This window comes from Hypanus sabinus, chromosome 5 (genome assembly GCF_030144855.1).
Source record: "Hypanus sabinus isolate sHypSab1 chromosome 5, sHypSab1.hap1, whole genome shotgun sequence".
NCBI lineage: Eukaryota > Metazoa > Chordata > Chondrichthyes > Myliobatiformes > Dasyatidae > Hypanus > Hypanus sabinus.
Window position 1 is genome coordinate 106,084,122 of NC_082710.1, and position 9,994 is coordinate 106,094,115.

Sequence of the window (9,994 nt, forward strand, 5' to 3'; positions counted from 1 at the left end):
AATTGTGGTTGCCATTTAAAGATCCGCAAGATAACTCATTCTCACTTGAAAAGCAAAATCACTGATATTCTGCTTAAAAGTTACCCAATTCAAAATAATCTGTGACTTTTCTAGTATCTTCACTTATTCAAAATACATGATAGAATCTGCAAGGTGCTGAGTCAAATTTTGGAGTTTTAATTTAAATTCATATTTGTCTATATAATTTATTCTTGTGCTTCACAGCTCTGCACATTTTTTATCTGCACTATAAAGCTGGTAAACATATTGCTTTTAGGCATTTTTGTTACCATTTTATAAACCACCAGAGAGGAGATAGAGATGTGGTTCCCATTTCAATTACTCTTGGTGGCCTCACTACTATAAATGACTGAGATGGATTTTATTCACATACCTAATTTGTATGTGACTATCCTCTACCTGATGCATTAAAAAATGAAAACTTATACTAGGAATCTATTCATTGTGTTTCCCATCTCTACTGCTCTTTAACCTTTCTTTGTCTTCTGAGTAAAATAAATCCACTGTGCGATAACACACACAAAATGCTGGAGGAATGCAATATGTAAGGCAGCATCTACAGATGGAAATAAACAGCTGAAATTTTGGGGCTAGACCCTGTACGGTAGGTTGTTTGTTCTGTGTCATAATTCCTTCCTTTTTTACTGCCTGTTACACCATTGGCATTCACGGCAGCAATGAAGGCCCTCCATCTCTGTCTGTCCATACTGCCATGCGCAGAGAGAGAAAGATTCTTCATTGTTGATTCTGTAACAAATTTGTCTTACCAGGTAGGGTTGTTAGCTCTGAGCTGAACCCCCAAACCTGGAGGACTGGTGAATCACTCTTAGTCTTGCCTCTACCCTTTGATCTGTTTAGCATGAGTAACCCTACCGAGAGCCAAAGCATAAAGCCAACATACATAGCTCTTCCGGTCATTGAGTCAAGCAGACTTCCAAACCACGGCAAGGTTATCTTGGAGGATAATTCCTTCCTGCCAACATGCTTTTGGCTTATGGAGGGTAGTCAATAAACATACCAGCTGAATTATTCACTTGAGACAGTGGCATCATCGATACCAGAGGTACTGCAGAAGATGGAAATCCTATGCAACACACACAGAGTGCTGGAGGAATTAAGCAGGCCATCATGAATCCTTATTAGCCATTGCAAATTGTCCTTAAAAAGATGGTGGTGGACTGCCTACTAATAGTAACTAATGCGCTCAATTCAGGATCCATCAGTGTGCAAAGCAAGATGATGCATGGTAACTTTAAGCACTAATCAATGCTATACATATCTAACTTGTGGAGTAGATTTGATGGACCAAATGGTCTAATTCTGCTGTAATATCTTATGGGCTTAATGCCTATGTGCCTCAAGACTACAGCAAAGCACATTCATCTCCTCTTTTGTCCCCAGAACGACTCATGACAAGACTGAGCCAAGAAGCCCCTTCATAAAATGTGGAGTAGCTGTGTTTCAAGTCAAGTTTATTGTCATTTTACTCTATACATGTATACTATCTAATGAGACAATGTTTCTCCCAGACTACTCCATCGGTCTGTCTTAGTCTCTGCTCTCCAGATAGAGGCCAGCAAAATCTCTCTTGCGCTTATCCATTTCTCCTTGCAGTATTGGACAAAATCTTCTGCTGCAGGGACTTCAACCTTGGCTTCTTGTTCGGGAAAGAGAGGCAGAGGATAACCAAACTGGCACTCGAACAGTGACATCCCATGAGCCGAGTGCTACTAGGTGTTGTGGGTTATCTCTGTCCACATCAAATGGTCGCACCACTCATCAAGTCTTTTTGAAGCCAGGCATCTTAGGGTATGTTCCAAATCTTGGTTGGTCCACTCCGTCTGACCACTGGATTGTGGATGAAGCCCAGAGGAAAGGCTTGCTCTTTCAAAGGGTTCAAAGATACATTTAATGTCAGAGAAATGTATACAATATACATCCTGAAATGCTTTTTCTTTGCAACCATCCACAAAAACAGAGGAGTGCCCCAAAGGATGAATGACAGTTAAATGTTAGAACCCCGAGGTTCCCTTCCCCCCCCTAGCTCCCCACTCCCTGCCACGCATAAGCAGCAGCAAGCAACAAACCCCCTCCCCCCACCGGCAAGAAAAAACATTGACACCCGTCACCGAGCACTCAAGCGTGAGCAAAGCAACAGCAAAGACACAGACTTGCAGTTACCCCAAAGGCGACTTGTTCACCCGGTAATTCGACATACCACAGGCCCTCTCTCTCCCTAATAAAGGAGAAAGAGATGTCTCCATTTCACAGCAAGAGGGGAGACAAACAACTCGCTGATTTACGATATTAAAAGTCCATTGTGTCGCTTTTTCCAAGCTCTGTGCCCAAAGATCTTAGGTCTCTGGACACACAATCAAAGATCTTCCAGCTCCTACAACACATCGGTCCAGGACACTGACCTTCGATCCGCCCGTCTCCAAAGCCCCAGCATGCTCAGCCTCCAAAGGCAAGCTGAACTCTTAGGCTGTGCCCTTGGCATGTCGGATAATGACCAATCGTGACTCTCCAAGTGTGGGTCCCATTCTTGCAAAGAACCAAAGTCAGAGTGTAACTCCAGGTCAGGGTCTTCAAAAGAACCCTGAAAGGGAAAAATAGAGATATTAAAGATGGAAATCGAGCTGTTTATGAAGATGCAAGCAAAGGAGTCACTGTTTAGCACTATCTTGACTAAGCTTCCCCTTTCATTTTACAGAAAGCCTACCAGAAATGTGATGAGAATTGTGGATCATCATCCGAAAAAATGTTCACAGGAAATCCGTGGACCCTGAAAACCTGGTCCAGAATAATCTTGCTGTCTCTTCCTCAGAAGGTAGCTTCTCCAAGGCAATGAACTTGGAAACTTTCAAAAACCAATTGACAACCACCATGATGACAACTTCCTATTGGATGGCAGGAGATCCGTGACAAAGTCCTTTGAGATGTGTGACCAAAGTTGTTTCGGAATGGGTAGGGGGTGGAGGAGCCCTTGAGGTTTGATACAGGGCTCCTTGTTCCCGACACACACCTCACATGCCTGCACGTACTGTCAAACTTCTTTCATCTTTCTGGGACACCAATATCTCCTCTTGATAAACCTGAGGGTTCTGCCAATCACTGGGTGTGTGGCCATTCTTGACAAATGTCTGCATTGCAGCCTCTTTAAAATGTCTCTGATGTGAGTGATGTGCTCCTCCATGGACTTTGAAAAGGTTAGGATATCATCCAAGTTGTCGAAGGCCTATTTCAAAAGTACATTTAATGTCAGAGAAACTGTACATCCTGAAATGTTTTTCTTCGCAACCATCCATGAAAAATAGAGGTAAAGACAGTAAAGACAGAGACTTGCAGTATTCCAAACACTGCCTGTTCACCCAGTATTCAACATACCACAGACTCTCTCCTTCTCTCTCCATAATAAGGGAAAAAGAGGTGTCTCCATTTTACAGTGAGAGGGGAGACATAACAAACAACTGGATGCTAAAAGTCCATTGCATCACTTTTTCCAAGCTTAGTATCTAAAGATCTCGCATCTCTAGGCACACAGCCTTAGATCCTCCAACTCCCATGACACACTGATCAGCCCAGACACCAACCTTCAATCCACCCATCTCCACAGCCACGAGATCTCGGCCCTCCGAAGGTGAGCGAAACTCTCAGGCATTATCCTTGGCATGCCGAACAACGGCCAGTCATGAAAATCTAAGAGCGGGTCCCATTCTTGAAAAGACCAGTGTAACTCCAGGTCAGGGTCTTCAAAAGAACTCTGAACAGGAAAAATAGAGATCAAAGATGGAAATAGAGCTGTTTCTGCAGATGCAAGCAAAGGAGCCGCCATTGGGTGCCATTGAACCTCCTAAGCTCTATAGGAGCATGTCATTTATAAAGGTCTGGAAAACTGCTGGGGCAGTCGCAATGCCGAAGGGTAGAACCTGGTACTGAAAACAGCTTGTTTGTGTATTGCGTGTCATCTTCCACTTCTCATCCTCCCTGATAAGAACCAGGTTGTAGGCAATCCAGAGGTCTAATTTTGTGAACATCCTTTCCCCTTGGAGCACCTCGAAGGGCGTATTCATAAAATGGAAGGGATAGTGATTCCTGATCATTATGTAATTTAATCCGCTGTGATCAATATATGGCCACAGGCTACCATTTTTCTTTTGTACAAAGGAGAAATCTGCACTGATTGATGGCGATTCTGCCATGGTGCTTCTCTCTGGTCCTGAGAGAACGTACAAATGGGGACAAGTACCGGGCCGCAGGTCAATGGCAGAGTCATAGCATCAGTGCGGTGGAAGAGTCGAGGCCTTTCCCTTGCTGAAGACCTCCTCCGTCCTTGTAAAAAGAGGGATGTCTTAACCAGTTTGGGTGTTGCTATCTCCTCCGGACCTTCCTTTGAGGACAACTCCTGAGACCTCCTTGGAGACGGGAGTGATTCAATGGGCTTCAGAGTCCTCTCTCTGAGCTCACAAAGTTCACCCGTGGAACCACTGGGCAAATCAGAGTCCGACTCCCCGTCTGTATCCACGGACAACTGCAGCGAGGCATTACAAAAGGTTCTTGCATCCCTGTGATTAGGCTTCAATGATCAGCATAAAGGAGTCTTTCCCTTCCTTGAGATCTGGCGGCCGGTTCCCTTCAGCTTAGTGGCAAGTAGCTCAGACTGCCTAGGCATCTCCTTGGTCTTCTCCTGACCTAGAAATTCCCTCCTGTGGGACTCCAACTAGACTGTGTCAGAACTCACCCTATCCCATTGGCCGGAACCAGCTTGTCCACTCTTGAGGACCCGACTAGGTCTCCAGAAGGTCTCAGAATCTCTTGCACTGAAGCCTGCCCCATTATAGGTTGTTGGTTATTAGAGAGTCTAGGTGTCAGAACATCCTACTGTAAATAAAACCTCTTACAATGACTGGACCAAGCAGTGATTCTCCTCTCTCTCCAGCCTAAGGATGGGTTATGCTGGGACAGCCAAGGGTACCAGAGGGTCAGGGGTATGAGTGGAGAGTCAATAATCTAGAAGCTAATGTCTTCCTCATGATCTCCTATCCTCATCTGCAATTCCACAGTCTGTTGCTGGATCTGCCTTGGCCTAGCAGTCGGCCATCAAGACAGCTGCAGGCAAGGACTGTCTCAATTCTTGCAGTCAATAAGCAGTTTCTAAATCCAGAAAATAACCTGCTGCCCACAAGTCCACAAAGGCCTTCACCTATCTCAAGCTCTCACCCCAAGTGGATTCTGCTTTTGGCATGAAACCAGAATCGCAGGATTGGGAGTAGCGGCTGCTACCATCGCAGTCCTCCCTATACTGGATGGTCTTAGCAGTTCCCCAGGTGGCAGCAGCTTTGGACAGTCGGCTCCCAGGTGACCCGCTTCCCCACAGTAGAACCAAGGTCAGAAATTCCATCGTGTAGTCGGCGGCTGACCATCCCCACTGTTGAATGTTCATCAGAGGCTCGGCTGGCTCCTTTGAGGTGATGAAACACCCTCCTCACGGCAGCCATGAACTCTTCTGAATACACGCAGAACTCAATGCCCGGACTCTTCCAGTCAGGAGAGAGATAATGAAGGCCACTTTCCTGCTCTCTGAAGGGCACCAGCTGAAGTTCAAATACTAATGAGCATTGAATGAGGAAGCTGTGGCAAGAGCCCGGGTTACCATCGAATCTCCCCGGGGTTGGAAGATGTACAGCTCTGGAGTGCAACTGACTGGTTCTCCCAAGTGACCTGGACTTCCTCCTTGCAAAAGATGACCCATGGCTACCTGGAGTTTGTGAACCTCTAGGTTCTGTCCGGAAACGTCTTCGCTGTGGCTGGTCACAGCAGACAACAGACTCTGATAACCAGCTGGGCTCAGTCATACTGTGACCAGAGTCCTCGGTGAGACAGACTTGCACCCAAATGCTGGAGTATCTGAGGCTGGGATCGAGACGTAGGCTCAAATTGAATTGAATTTCGGTTTATTGTCATTTAGAAACCACAAATGCAATGCAGTTAAAAAATGAAACAACGTCCTCCAGAATGATATCACAAAAGCACATGACAAAACAGACTACACCAGAAATCCACATAACATTTGGCAATCCCCAAATCCAGAGTCCGGAGAGGCTGCTCCATATTAATATCGCACTACCGTCTTAGCGCGTTCCCCGGAAAGGAGCTCCAAATCAACCAGACAAAACAAGACTACCCAGACACACCAAGTCAGGAGACCAACTCTAGCACCCAACAAACCAAAAACTAAAGCTACAAGACCTACACAAAACCACATAGTTACAACATATAGTTACAACAGTGCAAACAATAGCATAATTGAGAAAAAAAAACAGATCATGGGCACAGTAAAGATAGTCCAAAGATGTTAAAAGACTATAAGTTCAAAAGAAACCACCACACAATTTCCACAAATCCTCAGGGTCTCGATAGACTCGTCATCCCACGCAGGCGGCAGAAGCGAATACCCCCACTATGGACTTCCACGGCACTGCCGGACTCAGCCTCACAGACGCAACACACAATAAAAGCTCCGTCGGGCTCAGCCTCACAGACGCAGCACACAGTGAAAGCGCCCCAACCACAGCAGACTCCGAGTCCCTCGAACTTCCGAGCTTCCGACCATCCCCTCTGGCACAGCCCCTCTGAGCACCATCTTCTGCCAAGCGCACTATGATGCCCCCACCACTGGCCACCAGCAACGTGATCCCGAGGACTGGGGGCCTGTTCTTCCCAGCAGAGACCCAGACTTCACAACAGCAGCATCAATAAAGAAGGCCTTCCTGGAGATTTCCAGATGTTCCTCCGTGCTCCCACGTCCGTTTTTCATCAGATTAGGATTGTGCACGGCACCCCACTTGACAAATAACAGATATCAACTCCGGAGAGGCCGCTTCAAACTGTGTTGCGCTGCTATCTTGAAAAAATAAGATGGAGAGACTGAGCACAAAACAAACACTAGATGAAATCACTGGTAGGCTTATGATTGAGCACTGAACCTATGTTCAGGTATTCATTAAATACTCAATTTTGGCACCCAGGACATGATTATCAATTAACAAGAGTGGTTAAGCCTTTAAAGAGGCCGTGCCAGCCATCTGTACTCCAGAAAGTTAGAACACTTAAATCTCAGAAGATGGCATGTTAGGGAGTGTCTCATAACAGTCTGCCCTTTGTTTGGTTTTATACCGAGGTCAATGTGAGAACCATAACTCATTTATTTATTTATTTATTTAGAGAACCAATGCAGAACAGGCTCTTCCAGGCCTACAAGCCACGTTGTCCAACAACCCAGTTATTTAACAGGAGCCCAGTAACAGGACAATTTACAATGACCAATTAGCCTACTAACTGGTATGTCTTTGCACTCTGGGAAGAAACCAGGGCACGTTGAGGAAACCCATATGGTCACATGGAGAGCACTTAAACACCTCATTGGTGCCACTGAAATTGAACTCTGAACTCTGATGCCCGGTGCTGTAATAGCGCTACGCTACTGTGTTGCCCTATCTTCTGAAGATAGGACAGGTTGATACTTGTGAAGCAATGCATTTCTTCGGCCACTTACACGAGAGCTGGTGATGCACAGCCTCGAGGTACCCAGCGCCGTTCTGAACGCACTTTCATCATGATAAGCTCTCCTGGGCCCGGGGTCTCCTGGAGTTGCAGGGCAATGTTGCCTCTGTTCAATTGTGCACACGGAGGTGCAGTGGGTGCAGCCTCACCCGGTCTGACCTAAATCTGTGATGATGCCTGCATGGAGTTTGCAAGTCATTTCTATCACCATTTTCATCCACCTCCCCCCCCCCCCCACCCCCGACCCACACCCAACACCTCCACTTTCCTTCCACATCCCAACTATGTTCCGTTTTTTAACTTGATAAAGGAGACTTGAGTAGACTTCAAGATGCATCAACCATTTATGTTGTGACTAAAGATCAAAACAAGGACTTCAGCTTTCCCTTATGTAATCAAGCATGGATTCTACCTTTCTAATACAAAGTTTACAGGAAAATTTTTACTCCTGGTGGTGGGTTTCATTCGGAGCTTGAGGAGACTTGCTATGCCACCAAGGACTCTCGCAAATTTCTACACATGTACCACAGAGGGCATTCTAACTGGTTGCATCACTATCTGGCATGCAGGGGCCACTGCTCAGGATCAGAAAGGGCTGCAGAAATCTGCAAGCTCAGCCTGCTCCATCATGGGCACTAGCCTCCCCAGCACTGAGGACATCTTCAAAAGGTGATGCCTCAGAAAGTCAGCATCCGTCATTAAGGACCCCCAACCCCAGCGCTCAGGACATGCCCTCTTCTCATTGAGACAATTAAGGAGGAGGTACAAGAGCCTGAAAATACACACTCGATATTTCAGGAACAATTTCTTGCCCTCCACCATCAGATTTCTGAAAGGACAATGAACCCATGTACTCTATCTCAATTTTTTCCCTGTTTTTTTGTTCTTGTTTTCTCTGCATATTTAATTTAATTACATGCAGCATGTATTTATCTTATTGTAATTTCTAGTTTTTTTATTATTATGTGTTGCAATGTACTGCTGCAAAATAATGTATTTCATGGCCTATGCTAGTGATATTAAATCTTATTTTAATTCTGATTCGGTTTCAGTGCATTGAATAATATATTAATCTTTTATCCTCCTCTTTTTCAGAGCAGGTCTGAAATGTGGCTTCCATTACACGACATAAGTACATGAAATAATCAGCTTTAGTGCAACCAATTTCAGAAATGGAGACAAACTTATAAATACTATAATATTCCACCTTACCATGTGAAATTGGGCAAGGCTGGAATATTCAAACCATCAATTCCTTCAGCTGTTAGGTAATATTTTATTGACTTGTTAACATAGTAGTTATATTAACTGTATGACTTGTTAATTTTTGTTTATGAGTGAATTATAATAGAGTACTGAGGTTTACTTGTAAAACAGATGAAGGTGAAAGATCAGCTTTATCTGTCACATATCGGAGCATCGAAGCAGTGAAACGTATCGTTTGCATCAGTGACCAACACCATCTGAGGATGTGCTGGGGGCTGCCCACCATGCTTCCAGGGCCAAGATAACGAGGCAGCAGCGGGGTCAGTGCGAAGTCATGGGTTGTTTCATTTGGAATATGGTCCCTTTGTGGTTTATTTAAGCCTTTGAGAAATTGAGGGTTGATTGTATATCAGTGGTATAGGTAGTTTAACAAGGCAGATATTATGGTTTCTTACATATTTATATAGGTGTTTCAAAAGATCCAGTTACAGGTCATTCTGTTGCTGTTTATGTTCCAAAGTTTAAGGTGACTATTAAGAAAAGATTATCAGATGAAGCATCAGTATTAACGTTTGAGAAGATTGCTATCATTTCAGTCTTGGAATGGATCTTATGTGATTCTGTGCTGTAATTCACTCTAGGTTTTGATACCTGTTAATAAACAGATACTTAAAATTGTAGGTCAGACATTGGAGAACATCAGCAAAGTCTGGGCTTATTTATCCATTCCTTATGGGCCCATGTTGGGCTTGAAGGAAATCAGCTGGCAGACCTTTGAACCAAGCAATAAATAAAAATTAGGGGTGTAAATGTTGTGGCGTCTTTCCAAATGTGGAGGTGAAATCTATAATTTATAAAAATATTTGATCACTGTGGCAGCAAAGTTAGAATAAGAAAAAGAAAGGACCCATTTATGTAAAATTCAGAGGTTGGTGGGAGCTCAACTGAGAGATGGATATAACAGGAGGGAAGAAGTTATACTTATATATTTTGGACAGAACTGGGTTAACTATTTCCTTGTTCAAAACATGATATGAGCATTTGTAGGGAGTGCATTGGTCAAGAAATGGTGAAACATATATTGTGTGAATGCAGATCCAATAAGGTTCAAAGGGAACAACTAATTGCTACATTGAGATCTTAGGGACAGAGACAGTTTAACATGCGAAGTTGGTTAGATATCACTGCCGCCGTAAAGTATAGA

The 9,994-nt window shown here is 44.4% G+C and overlaps 1 long non-coding RNA gene across 1 annotated transcript; it reads right to left on the minus strand.

Annotated features, from left to right (window-relative positions):
* Positions 1-154: 154 nt before the first annotated feature.
* Positions 155-7,112, minus strand: LOC132394310 (uncharacterized). The gene is made up of 3 exons (XR_009512267.1): positions 2,744-7,112; positions 2,203-2,620; positions 155-1,905 (listed from the first exon to the last, which is right to left on the minus strand). It is a non-coding gene; the product is annotated as an uncharacterized LOC132394310 (long non-coding RNA).
* Positions 7,113-9,994: the final 2,882 nt, after the last annotated feature.